Genomic DNA, 14,934 nt, shown 5'->3' on the forward strand with positions numbered 1-14,934 from the left:
AACACTGCTTGGCTACACCACCACCTCTCAACTGGCAGAGGGGGGAACCCAGGTCTACTGTTGGCAGGCTCGCCTTTCCGAAAACACGCTAACAGAGAGGACAGAAATTGAAGATTCTCTTGGGGACCTAATTAGTTTCCTTATAATTTCAGGGCACCCATAAAGATCAGTTTGCCAGCCTGCAGCACAGCACTCCTAATTACCCAAAAAAGAAAGAAAGGCATAATGACGCCCATTTCTGTGGAACAGTGTGGTGCAATGCAGAAGGTACCGGACTCGGAGTCATACAGTTCTAGGTTCAGAATTTGTTTTGGACATTTGCCTTATGTCTTAGGGGGATCATAAACTTGTTTATTCATTCATTAAATATTTATTAAGTGCCTACTATATGTCAGGCACTGTACTAAGTGCTGGGGGATACAAAAGAGGCAAAAGACAGTCCCTGCCCTCATGGAGCTTACAATCTAGTGAAGCAGACAACATGCAAAGCAAGCTATATATAATATAAACAATTAACAGAAGGAAGGCATCAGAATTAAGAAGGCACTGGGGAAGGCTTCCTGTAGGAGGTGGAACTTTAGTTGGGACTTAAAGGGAGCCAGGGAGGCCAGTAGTCAGAGACTTTACTGTATTTAGTCCTGGCAGACTTCTTAGAGGCTACTGAATCCAACTAATTTTCCAGTTTAGGCAACTGAAGCACAGAAAGATAAGTGACTTGCCCAAGGTCATACAGCGAGTAATGATCCGAGGGAGGATTTGAATTCAGGTCTTTCTGACTTCAAGTCTAGCACTCTCCACCACGCCACCCACTTACTGGCTGTGGGATTCTGGGAGAGTCATTAACCTCTTTGAGTTTCAGTCTTCTCATTTGTAAATTGAAGGGGTTGGACTACAAGGCCTCTAAAGTCCCTTCCAGATGGAAATCGATGAGCTCAGGTTTACAAAGGATTTTGTTCACAATAACTCTGTGAGGCTGGTAGTGCGAGTGTGGTTAACCCCATTTTATGGATGAGGAAAGTGCGGCTCAGTAAACTGAAGTGACTAGATTCCAGTCCCCTGCCTCAAGTTGATAACACGCTGCTTCTGTAGGGACATTCGTTAACAACTGCAAGCCAGTTTTCAGACAGGTTTCTGCCTCATCTGCTTGCACGATAAAACACAAATTGCAAGCTTCATGTTGTGCTTCCTCTCTGGGAGCCTATAGTGAACAGAGCATAAAGTATGGCTTCCTGTTATGAAGATAAGAGAGAAACTCTTGTTTTTCAATCCTGCTGAGCCCGCCAGCCATGACAGCAGAATAAACCCTCTTCTCTCCCTGTCATCACTTTGACTGTTCATCGTACAAACCAAATCATTACTGAGGAGTCAGTTTCTTTTTCTCCCTGATGGGTTCAAAGATACAGAACAAGTCCCAGCTATCTGCTTAGAAGCATTTTTTTTTTAGGTTGGGGAAAGGAAGGAAATAAACATTTATATAGCCCCACTACATGCCAGGCACTATGTTAAGCACTTTAAAAAAATAATTATTTTACTTTTAATTTATCAAAGAAAACAGGCATATTTAAAACAGTATAATAATAAAAGATGATTGCACATGAAACTGAAAATCTCTTATGTACAACTTGCTATTCCTTTAAAATATATAATGAAGTTATCATGTAAATTTTTTTCTTTTTTCCTTTTTTCTTCCCTCCTTGCCCTAGGGATAGTTACCATTAGACACAAATAGGCATATATACATATACACACACACACACACACACACACATATATATATATATATATATATGTATATGTATATATATACGTATATATATGTATATATATGTATATATATGTATATGTATATATAAATGTATATATATATACACACATACATATGTGTGTATATATGTATATATATATATACACACATACATATGTAAAATTATTCAATACATACTTCTATTTATCAGTTCTTTCTCTGAATGCAGATAGTCTTTTTTTTTTTTTTTGGAGGAGGCTAGGCAATGAGGTCAAGTGACTTGCCCAGGATCACACAGCTAGTAAGTGTTATGGGTCTGAGGCCGGATTTGAACTCAGGTCCTCCTGACTCCAGGGCCAGTGCTCCATCCACTGTACCACCTAGCTGCCCCATGATAGTGTCTTTCTTCACATGTCCTTTATAATTAATTTGGGTATCAAAGTGACTTATTCACTCAAAGTTGTTCTTAAAACAATATTGCTGGTTCTGTATATAACATTCTCTTGGTTCTGATCATTTTGCTCTTCATTATTTCATGCAAGTCTTTCCATGTTTTTCTAAGATCATTGAATGCATCATTTCTTGTAGTTAACCACTTTTTACAAACATTATATCTCATCCTCACAACAACCTTGTGAAATAGGAGCTATTATTATCCCCATTTCATAGTTGAGAAAACTGGAGCAAACAGAGGTTAAGTGATGTCCAGGGTCACACAGTTAGTAAGTGTCTGAGGCAAGGTTTGAACTCACATCTTCTGCATTCGGGGCTGCCCCCCCCTTTTAAAAAAAAATCAAGATCTGCTAATGGGAAATAGGATGCAGTCCACCATCTCTTTCTAACAAAACCTTTACCTTAGGGTGCCTACATTAAATTTTCGCCAAATAGAAAGTAAATTTGGTCAAGGTCAGAATGGAAGGGAATTGATCTAATCCAAGGGATGGGGAACCTGGGGCCTCCAGGCCGCATGTGGCCCTCTAGGTCCTCAAGTGTAGCCCTTTGACTGAATCCAAACTTCAGGGAACAAATCCCCTAGAAAAAAGGATTTGTTCTGTAAAACTTGGACTCAGTTAAAAGGCTGCACTCAAGGACCTAGAAGGCCACAGGTTCCCTACCCCTGAATGAAGACGGATCTACTTGGGCATATTATGAACTTGCAAAGAGTTTTCCCTTGGCAAGGGGGCACGAGTTTAATCTTAAGGGTTATTCTTTCTATGTTTTCTCTCAAAGCCCAGGGATGGTTCTGGTCCTTCTGGCAGATAAAAAGAAAATAAGGCCTTTCCTCCTACAAGCTATGCCTGGAGTGTTCTTATTTCCTCTTCCAGATCTCTAATCTGTAACTTAACATCCTGGAGTTAGAAGCAAGCTCCTGGAAGAAGAATCCTGACCTCATCTTACTTCTGTTCCTGTGTCTTTGTTAGTTTTCCCACCTGGACTGAAATGCTCTCGATCCACTCAGCACATACAGATTTGCACTGTTTACCACACAGAGGAACCTGAGTGCAAAGCTTTCAAAGGCTGCTCCTGCTCAGAGGAGGACTTAACTGAATTCACAATTGATGCTAGGGCCCTAGCCCAGACCTCAGCATTCCACTAATATCAGCTAGCATTTATATAGTACTTTAGAGGCAGCTAGGTGGCACAGTGGAGAGAGTAATAGGCCTGGAGTCAGGAAGACCTGAGTTCAAATCCAGCCCGACTAGCTGCGAGACCCTGGGCATGTCACTTAACCTCAGTTTCTTCATCTGTAAAAAGGATAATTACAGCACCTACTTCCCAGAGTTGTTGTAAAGATCAAATGAGATCGTATTTGTGAAGCGCCTGGTACACAGTAGGTGCTATACAATTGTTTGCTATTTATTATTATTTTAAGGTTTCTACATGTTAACTTGGTTGATCCTCCCAACAGCCCTCTGAAGCAGGGACTATTATTAGCCCCACATTATGGGTAAGGAACTGAAACAGAGAGGTATGACTTGCCCAGGGTCTTGTAGCTAAATAAGTGTCTGCATCAGGATTTGAACTCAGGCCTTCCTAACTCCAAGTCCAACGTTCTATCCACTGTGCCCCCAGGAAGCCTTGAGCTCGGACAGACTGCTTGCTGCCTCCCTAGCTCCTTGGGTATTCTCACAGCAGCAGCATGCAGCAGCGCCAAGGGAGTAGAAGTGGGTTTCACTGAGTCCACCTCTCCTAACTACCCTATGCTGCCATATCTAAGAAAGGCAGCATGGGACAGAGGGAAAAGACTGGGCTCCCTCAACTCAAGAACTGGTTCTAATCCCACCTAGGTTGTTTAATATCTGTCTATTACCTGACTTGGACAAGTCAGCCTCCATAGGCTTCTTCATCGGTAATATGAGAGGGTTAGACCAGATGGCATCTGAAGTACGTGCAACCTTCTCTCTAGAGCTCTGATCCTAAGATTACATCTGAAGTCAGAAGACCTGGATTTGAACACCAGTTCTCTTGGCTTCATGTGTGACTAAACACTTCATCTCTTTGAGGCTCAGTTTTTATGTCTGTGATATGAGAAGGGGGCAGCTAGGTGGTACAGTGGACAGAGTACTGGGCTTAGAGTCAGGAAGAAAGACTCATCTTCTTGAATTCAAATCTGGCCTGGGCAAGTCACTTCACCCTGTTTGCCTCAGTTTCCCCATATGTCAAATGAGCTGGAGAAGAAAATGGCAAACCTCTCCAGTATCTTTGCAAAGAAAACCCCAAAATGGGATCATGAGGAGTTGGACCCAACTGAAACGACTGAACAGTGACAACCAGAAGACATTTGGATTGGTTGATCTCCAATGTTTCTTTCAGTTCTTTGAAAGGTGCTCCCTACAATTCCTTGGACGGATAGACCCATAGGACTTCCTAGGTTACTTCAGTTGACCAAAAGACTAGAGCCTATGGCTGTCACATGTCCAATCACACACTAAACCACTCCAAAAGGGGCCGGGATAAAAAGAATGAATTGCATCCAATTCCCCCTTAGAATGGAGCCACATGAGTAATAAGCTGGTAGAAAAAGAGGACTCAGGAAATGGGTAAGGACAGTAGAGGTGAGCAGAGGAGGCATGAAAATGGGAGATATCTGGCAGAGAAAGGACTGGTGTTACAGCACCTGTCTATAAGACTGCTGGAAATGAAAGACTATGAATTTCTGTACAATTCCCAAGGTTCACCTTGGGAAACCCAAGGATTATTATTCATTATGATCTTACTGCAGCATTCCGTCACTGCCAGTTGCCATGGGCTTCTGAAAGACTCTCCTCCTCTGACCCAAAGGATCAGGGAGGTCCTGGTTTGGTCTAGGACCAAAGGCCGGCAGATGGCCGAAGCATCTCTCTGAACTGCACAGGATTCTGGGGTGTGTCCCCAAAGTCAAGTCAAAGGACAGAGCCCACCAGAGAAGTGCTCGTGTGTAAAATAAAATCCATTCCTAGGGTAGGCGGAGGCCAGACTGCAGACCATCAAAATGATGAAACATGGCAAAGTCTCATTAAACATTAATTTGTCGGACAGTTCTTCAGAAACCGAGTGGCTGGACATCTGAACAAACCAGCTGTGTTCTCTTTTAATGTTTACACACAAGCATATCACCAAATGGCCTCTGCCCTCCCTACACAGATTATGGGATCTTAAAATCCAACGTCTGCATTTTACAGATGTGGGAACTATGTCCTAGAGAACTCAAATGATTTGCCTGTGGACACATCAGACCCATCACTCCCTGGTTTTATGTCAAAGGCTTTGAAAATCTTCTTGACTGATCTGGGAAAATAAGGATGTCTTTATGGGGAAGGCTGCACAAGCTGACTTTGCATGTTATTTCAAAAAGTGGAAATTGGGGGAATGGAGACTTTCTTTGTTGTTGTTATTCAGTCCTGTCCAACTCTTTGTGACCTATTTGGAGTTTTCTTGGCAAAGATACTGGAGTGGTTTGCCATTTCCTTTTCCAGCCCATTTGACAGATGAGGAAACTGAGGCCAACAAGGTTAAATGACTTGCCAGGGTTATGCAGCTAGTAAGTGTCTGAGACCAGAGTTGAACTCATGAAGATGATTCCAAGCCTAGAGCTCTACCCACTGAGCCACCTAGATACCCCACAGGGTTTTCTAGGGTTATCTCAATTGGCTAAGAGACTAGAAATGTAGGGCTCTCACATGCCCAATCACACATTCCACATTCCTAGGAAGGAAATTCTGGGTCTAGGGAATAATGTGAGCAAAGGCACAGAGGTAGGAAACTGAGGAAAAATTTCATAGAATAGGAAATAATCCAGTTTTTCTGCAGTACATGAAGTGAATCAGTTTTGAGTTTAGGTTGGAAATACACCATTTAAATGCACTTGGAAGAACGAATAACCCTTTCTAGGAACAAAATTAGTACCTCAGTTCCTCAGCTGTCCAGGTCTAATATTTTACCCAATGCCCTCGAGCTCAGCCAGAATCTTTGATCAGCCCATGCAAAGAACATTTGTGTTCCCTAAGAAATAGCATCAATTTTCAGCTCCAGGCACAGCATGCATCATCTGGTGGGGGGGGGGGGGCTGAAGCCAGCATTTAGGCAGAATGGTACTCTACCAAGGCCATATGCCTTTCCCTAGGGATGCTCCCTTGCCATGGGGCACCATGTGCCTATAGTTGGAGCCCGCTGATACATGAGGAGAGGAAGCAGGCCATGTCGATTTCTCTGCGCTCCAGGCACTCTGGGGAACGCTCTCAAGCTAGGAATCCACACACGGCACTGCTATGAATCCCCAACCTTGCACCGGCCCCAGTCCAGGTTAATGTTGGCGCTTCTTCCTTGACTTGGCCGTCTTCAGAAAGACTAAACACTGTGATGTCTTTAAGTGTGAATTGTGGCTCTGATTAAACATTAATTCCGCACTTCATTTGCCTCACGTGGTTTAAACAAGCCTAGCAGACAAGATGGATGTGTTCTAATGTTTGTCAGGAGCACAGGCATGGAGCTTCAACCTCTGTGCCTGTGCCAGACTCAGGAGGGTGGCAGGAGGTACAATCACTCAGCCCTATTTCAAGGGCAATGTCAACTCAGATCTTTTTTTCTCAGGGTCGGAGCCTGGCTGCCTGTCTGATGACTGCTAAGTCCTGAATATGAGTTGGGCCGATAAGGATTCTTCCACCTTACTCCCACTCCCAGAGCTCTTTCCTGACGGCTAAGGTGTCTTCTACTGTGACAGCACGTGCAGGGCATTGCCAACATTCCAGGATATGCTGCCCCAGGCTGTCTCCAACTTACAACTGAGGCAAAGCTTACGGTGGCGTGATTGTTCTTCAGTCATTTCAGTAGTGCCTGACTCTTCATGACCCCATTTAGGGTTTTCTTGACAAAGACATGGGAGTGGTTTGCCATTTCCTTCTCCAGCTCATTTTACAGATGAGGAAGCTGAGGCAAACAGTGTTAAGTGACTTGCCCAGGATCAAACAGCTAATATGTATCTAAGGCCACATTTGAACTCAGGTCTTCCTGCCTCCACCCCCTGAGCTCCATCCACTGTTGACCTCAATGCATGATAAAGAAAGGCAGATTTCTCTTACCTTATGGTTTGGTACCTAACAGCCTATTTAAAGCCTTAGCCTAGATTTTTATAAGGCCACAAGAAATGCATATGAGACTGAAAACAAAGCTAAGCTAAAAACCAACCAAAGGAACATCTGCAGTTCTGACTGGAAAGCCAAGAGCAAAAGTACCCTGGGCGAGCATCCTGTGCAAACAGCCAGAGCGCCTTGTCTGGAGGTCTGCAGAGGCTGGGCTATTTTGGTGGAAGGAAGCTGCCTCCTGTTTCACTAGTGACCACTGTCCACTCTATCCTTGGCTGGGAAACTCGAACAGTTCTTGTTTCTAGGAGCGGTAGAGTGCTGGCACAGCCTGTGATGGGTCATTCCTTTAAGGTCCTTGGCCGGAGTCGTCAGCCAGAGGGATGCTAATTGGTCAAGAAGAGCTGGACAGGGCTATGGTTCAGTGCAAGGCCCTCATTTTGTAGAGGAGGAAACTGATGCTCACAGAAGCAACATGACCCCCCCCCCTTGAGGGCACGGACTGTCCTTTGCCTTTCTTTGTATCCCTAGTGCTTAGCACAGTGCCTGGCACGAAGTAGACACCCACCCAATGCTTGCTGCCTGAATGACCAAGGTCACACATAAGTAAACAGTAGATCCAAATGAAGAAAGCACCAAACTTCTGACCAGGAAAGCAAACAAAATATTAACCTCTAGCTGAGTTCAGAGAATTTCAAGGAACAATCTGCACCTTCTCATTGGAATATTTGGCTTTGCCTTCTAGCTAAGTGTTTTCCTTTCTTTCCCAAGACAGGCAAGGATTTACAGAAAAGATCAGTGACTCAGGTAACCTTCTCAGCAGGGAAATATGTGGGTGATTCAGAAACAGCCCTGGTTTTCACTGAAATAAATGCCTGTAGTTTCCAGTAGGCAGGACTCACATGTATTTTTCATCCTTTCTTTTTCTTTTATAAATTTTCTTTTTAATTTATGGAATAAAACAAGCATTTCCGTAACACAGTACAATAAAAAAGATGACTGCACATGAAACTGCAAATCTACTACGCACAACTTACTATTCCTTTCAAATGTAAAAACAAAATTATCATGTAAATGTCTTTTTTTCCCTTCCTCCCTCCCCCCCCGAGATGGCTACCATTAGATACAAATTGGTATGTATGTGTAAAAATATTCTATACCTACTACTATTTACTGTTCTTTCTCTGGATGCAAATACCATCTTTCTTCATATGTCCTTTACAGTTAATTTGGGCATTTATAATAGTCAAAATAACTTATTTGCCCAAAGTCTTTCTTAAAACAATATTGCTATTACTGTATACAGTGTTCTCTTGGTTCTGCTCATTTCACTCTTGATTATTTCATATAAGTCCTTCCATGTTTTTTCTAAAGATTGTTGAACTCATCATTTCTTTCTTTCCTTCTTTCTTTTTTATTTTTGGCAAGACAATTGGGTTTAAGTGACTTGCCTAGGGTCACATAGCTACCAGATTTGAACTTGGGTCTTCTTGATCCCAGGGCTGGTGCTCTACCCATTGCACCACCAGCTGCCCCTAGAAATTTTCTTTTTTTGGTGAGGCAATCAGGGTAAGTGACTTGCCCAGGGTCACACAGCTAGTAAGTGTCAAGTGCCTGAGGCCAGATTTAAACTCAGGACCAAGTGACTCCAGGGGGAGTGCTCCACCCAGCTGCCCCTGAACTCATCATTTTTTTATAGCACAGTAGTATTCTATCACAATCATATACCATAACTTGTTCAGCCATTCTCCAATTGACAGGCATCCCTGCAATTTCTAGTTCTTTGCCACCACAAAGAGAGATGCTATAAATATTTTAGAACATACAGGTTCTTTTCCTTTTCCCTAATTATCTTTGAGAAGAGACCATACAGTGGTATTTTTCAATGATGGGAAGCAGATCTGCTGGTCTGACCTTGGAAACCAGTCCCCAAACCCTCCCCCACCACTCTTGGTCAGAAGCAGCTCTAGAGGGACCTCCAGCGAGCGGCACACCCTTCATCAGCCCATCACACTGGGGCCATTTTCCTGACAGATCTCAAACAGGCTTTTAAATTCCTGATCAAATACCAAGAAGGAAGGTTTTCATAAACATCACAAAATAAAGCAGAAAATTAGCTAAATATTTTCATAAAGGTAGCGTAGTCCAGTAGCCTAATATCCTGCCTCAATTTCTAGGTTTCACGTAGGAAGAGAGAGCATAAAATAATGACTGTGATATCATTTGGGGTTTTCTTGGCAAAGATACTGAGGTGGTTTGCCATTTCCTTCTCTGGCTTATTTTACAGATGAGGAAACTGAGGAAAACAGGGTGGAGTAACTTGCCCAGGGTCACGCAGTCTGGGACTGGATTTCAACTCAAGACTTCTGACTCCAGGTGCTGAGCTCTAACCACTGCACCACCCAGCTGCCCTTGTTTGTTTTTATATCACCTACATTTCTCTACATCTCTTTCTCTTCCTAGAGAACCATCCCTTGTAACAAATAATTTTTTATGTTATTGGACTTTAACTGGGAAATGTAAATCCCTTGATAAGGATAGTCTCCAACTGAGGAACTGTGGTATAGTGGAAAGAGTACTGAATTGAAATCAGTGGGTCTGGGTTCTAACACTGCTGGCTTTGCTGCTAACTAGCTGTGTGCCTTTACCTGGACAGCTAGGGAGAGCAGTGGATAGAGCGCTGGGGTTGGAGTCAGGAACGCCCATCTTCCCAAGTTCACATTTGGTCTTGGAAATTTACTAGCTGTGTGACCCTGGGCAATTAAGTCACTTTGAGCTCCCTCAGTTTTCTTGTCTACAAAATATGGCAGACGGACCAGATGATTCCAACTCTAAAATCCTGTGGTCCAATTTTAGGGAGAATTATATATGTGGAAATAGGACAAAAGGGTTTAGATTTCAGAACTAGTCTACACAGCCAATCGAGGTATTACTCTCTGTTCCTGGGCAGTGATGGGTGGGGCAGTTTTGTTCCCAGCTTCAGCTCCTTCTTTTGGCCCACATGAGTAGTTTGGCTTCAGATGATTTTTTTTTTGGTAGCTGTGCTGAAAACCTTATGAAACTGATGATTAAGTCACTTTTCAATGAAAAAAGATGAGTTTACTTAGCCAGCTTCTGCAGGATGGAAGAATGAGAAGAGGCAAAGAGGAGATTGATACTCTTCAGAGGCTGGATTTTTGTTCTCCTCCAGCTTTGTGCTTGGAATCCCCAGATCTGGTGAGCAATTCGTGCCACCCAAACACTATATTTTTAATGCATGTTCCATATGGTAAATATATTGTGCTAGATCCTCAGGCAGGCATGAGATAATTGAGGCATGTCTCTTGCTCTCCTGCAGACACGAGTCAGTGAGTGGGCTGAACTAGAAAGCACCAGGCTAAGGAGTCAAGAGAAAGGTTCTAGTGTTATCTTTGCTGATGAGTGAAGTAGTAGAGAGGGAGAAGAGAAGAAGGCCCAGGACAGAACCCTGAGGGACACCTATGGTTAGAGGTCTTCATCTGGATGAGGATTCGGCAAAGGAGACAGAGTAGAAGCAGTCAGGGAGAAAGGAGGAGAACCAGCAGAGAGAACCCAGACAGAAGAGAATATTGAGGAGAAGAGGAGGATTAACAGTGTCAAATGCTGCAGAGAGGTCAAGAAGGATGAGGATTGAGAAAAGGTGATTGGATTTGGTGAATGAGAGATCATTAGTAACTTTAGAAAGTTACATTGGATTGATGAGGTTGGAAGCCAGGTTGTAAGGCGTTAAGAAGAAAGTGAGAGGACAGAAAGTGGAGGCACATATTGCTGATGGCTTTCTCGAGGGGCTTGGCCACAAAAACCAGAAGAGATAGAGGACAATAGTTAGCAGGGATGAATGAATCAAGGGAGAAGTTTTGAGGAGAGTGGAGACATGGGCATGTTTGTAGGGAAGGATACAGGGAGACATTGAAGATAAGTGGCATAATGGGAATGACAGGGGGCAATGTGTTGGGAGGAGATGGGATGGAATTGGATCATTTGTGCAGGTAGAGGGGTGGGCCTTGGTAAGCAGTAAGGTCACCTCCTCGTGGGAGGAGATAATGGCAGAAGGCACATAAGTAACATGAGATGAAGAGGGAAGAAGAGGGAGCTTATAGCGGCTGACCTCAATTTTTTTTTTTCCTGTAAAATATAAGGCAAAGTTCTCATCAGGGAGTTTGTGGGGAGGAGGAGTCATGGGAGGTTTGAGGAGGGATGAGAAGGTTTGGCAGAACTGCTGCAGAGACAAAGATAATAATTTGATATGGAAAGTACAGTAAAATTGCATACTAGTGCCCAGTTGAGTTTGTATAATATAAATTTGTAGTAGACCCAATCAGAATGGTTGTGCGATTTTTGCCACTTGAGTTTCAGTATTATGTGTGTAGGAGTAAAGGTAGCAGACAGTGGGAGTTATCCAAGGCTAAGCCTTGGCAGGGTGCATTTGGTGAAATGTAAGGGCAATATGAAAAGATAGATCAGTGACTAGAGACGGGGGAGATGTGCAATGAAGAAGAATTTAAAGGTGACTCCCTGGTTTCATGCCTGGCTAACTGGGAGAAAAGCAGTACCATTAGCAAAAATAAGGAAGTCAAAAGGAGGAAGAGATTTTGAGAGAAAGGTGAGTTCATTTGAGACTTTTAATAATTTCTATATTGGGGCTAAAAATATTGACACATGGATTTTCACTTAAATTAATGATTTTTTGAGGAAGTAAAAGACAATAAGGGGAAAATGCAATAGGACTCTTGAGGCCTGCCTGGTGCTTCAGAATCTAGACTGAAAGGGTAGCCAAGTGACGCAGTGGTTAGAGCACTGGCCCTGGAGTCAGGAGAACCCGAGTTCAAATTCAGTCTCAGACACTAGCTATGTGACCCCTGGCCAAGTCACTTAACCTGGACTATGGAAGAGAGAGAGAGACAGAGACAGAAAGAGAGAGGGAGAGAGAGAGAATGAGAGAAAGAATCTCAACTGAGATAGCCTTAGGGAATTCCCTGTTGTCCAGCCTGGTCATCTCTAACCTACAGGCCACTGAACACCCCTGTATATTGGCTCCTTCCCTACAAACATATCATATCAGAGGTAAAACTGAGTTCAGGCCTGCTCCAAAGACTGAGCCATAGCTGACTTAGTCTCCTTACATCCATTAGGACATAGATGACTCGTGGCCAAGTCAGGCCTCCTAGAGCTGCATCAGACATAAGGAACCACTAGCCACCCTCATTCCAGGCTTAATCCACATTTCTGCAGCTGTCTCTTGTGCATGGAGAAATGAACGGGCATTTGCCTTGCTACATCTTCCTCAAAGTGTGTCTTGTGAATGGATGACCTTCACAATACCCACCAGATCCCATGGACACATTCGGCTTCACCAAATGTTTATCCCAGTTGGGAGATGGGAAGCAGGGAGTAACACCAGCCAGCAACTGAAGTGAAGCCTCCCCACCACCACAAATGAGTCCAGGACTGCCAGCCTTTCATGCAGTTTGTTTTGGCAAAATGATTACGATGAGGAAAGTGCCAATTGTCAACCTGACATCACGGCTCTAGCTTTCATTTTTTTTCTTCCCTGAATCTGAATCATGCCCTGCAGCTCATTTTTCCCAACAGAAATGGCCTCTTGTCAGCACCCAGGAGTGTCTGTCTTATGACAAAAGGTTCACTCTCTTAAGTTGTCTCAGCATTCCTTGAGAAAGAAAATGGGAGGAAAAAAAAGGAATTCAGAGCAAACTCATTAGAGACCTTAAATACCAGATGATAGCTAAAGAGCAGACCTGCCAAAATGCACTTTGAGAGATGCTGTAGTGAGCTTGTTCAATTGGTGACCCTGCCCCAGGGCAAAACCCTCCCTCTGTGGGTCAGGTCAACACGGAAGAAGGAACACTGAAGTAATGATACCCACCACCACCTCTTTTCTATTGCCTCCCCCCCCACCCTTTGTAATGTCTTTTTAATAACTTAGCCTTCTCGTCCCTGATTCTGGCTCTTAATTTGGTTGCTTTCCCCCCTCCATTCTTGCACAATGTATTCCATGGGCTCCACTGGAGAAGCCCAGAGGCTTTTGTTAGGTCCGGGGTTTCCTATCCCTCTGTGTCAGGGTCACTAGCAGAGTCGGGGAGCATTCCTCCTCTTCCTCCTCCTGAGATTCAATGGCCCAAGCACTGAGCAAAGATCTGAGGGCCACAACAAGACTATTCCAACTCTGCAGCCCCTAAATGCCATGACCATCAAGCTGCCAAAAATTTATTTTCTTAGGTCATATTTTGCTCTAAGAGAGGAGTCACGTTAAGACAAACATTTTAAATCTGAAGGGTGGGTGGGGAATTCATCAAATCAGAAAATGTTAGCACTCTCTGGTCCTTCATTTGTTCTTTCCTTGAAGAGCAATTTATCAAGTGTTTAGAACAGGTAATGTCTTTCCTGGCACTGGAGAGAAAGGGAGAAAGGTAAAAGATCTAGAATATGAAAGAAACAAAGAAAGGAGAAGGCACTTCTAGACCTCCAACTATATTACAAAGCAGCACTCAAAAACAAACATTTGGTCCTGGTTAAAAAAGAGAAAAGAGAAGCTGATTAATGGAACAGACTAGATTAGGGAGATACAAACCCAAATAAGACATTGGTCTCCAACTGCAAGAAGCTAGAATATACTAAGGATGGTTAGGAATGTACACGAATAAACTGAAAGCCAATTAGGTCATGCTAAGGGTATAAGAGCATGAGGAGATCCGATCAGGGAAAGATCCCACGGGGAGGTGAGCGGCCCTTAACATTTTTGTAAATCATGGACGTTTGGCAGTCTGGTGAAGCCCATGACCCCCTTTGACCCCTTCTCAGAATAATGTTTTTAAATGTATAAAATAAAAGACAGGATTAAAAAGGAAACTCATTTATATTGAGATAGTTGTCAAAATATTATAATATAAGTCCATGGATTGTAGTTTAAGAACTGCTAAGCTAGGGGGATGGAGAAGACTTCACAGAGGAGTTTATCCTTGGACTCTCATATTATGCTGTTGTCGAGTCATTTCAGTCATGTCCAACTCTTCATGACCCTATTTGGGGTTTTCTTGGTAAAGATAGTGGAGGGGTTTGCCATTTCCTTCTCCAGCTCATTTTTTACAGATGATGAAACTGAGGCAAACAAGGTTAAGTGTCTTGCCGAAATAGTGAGCCACTGAAAAATGTTTAGGAGAGGCATGGCATGGTGAAATGTTTTTAAAGAATAAAACATAAGAGACAATTCTCAAGAACTTATGACGAAAAATGCTGTCTACCTCCAGAGAAAAAACTGATGGAGTCTGAATGCAGATCAAAGCATACTTTTTAAAACTTTTAAAAATTTTCTCGTTTTTTTTTGGGGGGGGCTCTATATTTTCTTTTGCAACATGGCTAATATGGAAATTGCTTTAAAAAGTGACTTGTTAAGGGTCACACAGCTAGTGTGTCTGAGGCTGTATTTAAACTCATGAAGATGAGTCTTCCTCATTCCAAGGCCAATGCTCTATCTATCCCCTGCACTGCCCAGCTGCCTCTCACATTATACAGATGAGAAAACAAAGATCCAAAGTGGTTAAGGCACTTGTGGTCCCATGGTTAATTTGAGGTGACTCTAGAGCACAGACCTTTTGA

At 43.2% G+C, this 14,934-nt stretch overlaps 1 protein-coding gene across 2 annotated transcripts in view; it reads right to left on the reverse strand.

Moving 5' to 3' along the window:
- LHFPL2 (LHFPL tetraspan subfamily member 2) overlaps window positions 1-14,934 on the reverse strand; it is a 239,362-nt gene that overhangs the window by 6,363 nt on the left and 218,065 nt on the right. The gene's annotated exons all lie outside the window — the stretch shown is intronic.

This window comes from Phascolarctos cinereus, unplaced genomic scaffold, assembly GCF_003287225.1.
Source record: "Phascolarctos cinereus isolate Bilbo 61053 unplaced genomic scaffold, phaCin_HiC Scaffold_4;HRSCAF=312, whole genome shotgun sequence".
NCBI lineage: Eukaryota > Metazoa > Chordata > Mammalia > Diprotodontia > Phascolarctidae > Phascolarctos > Phascolarctos cinereus.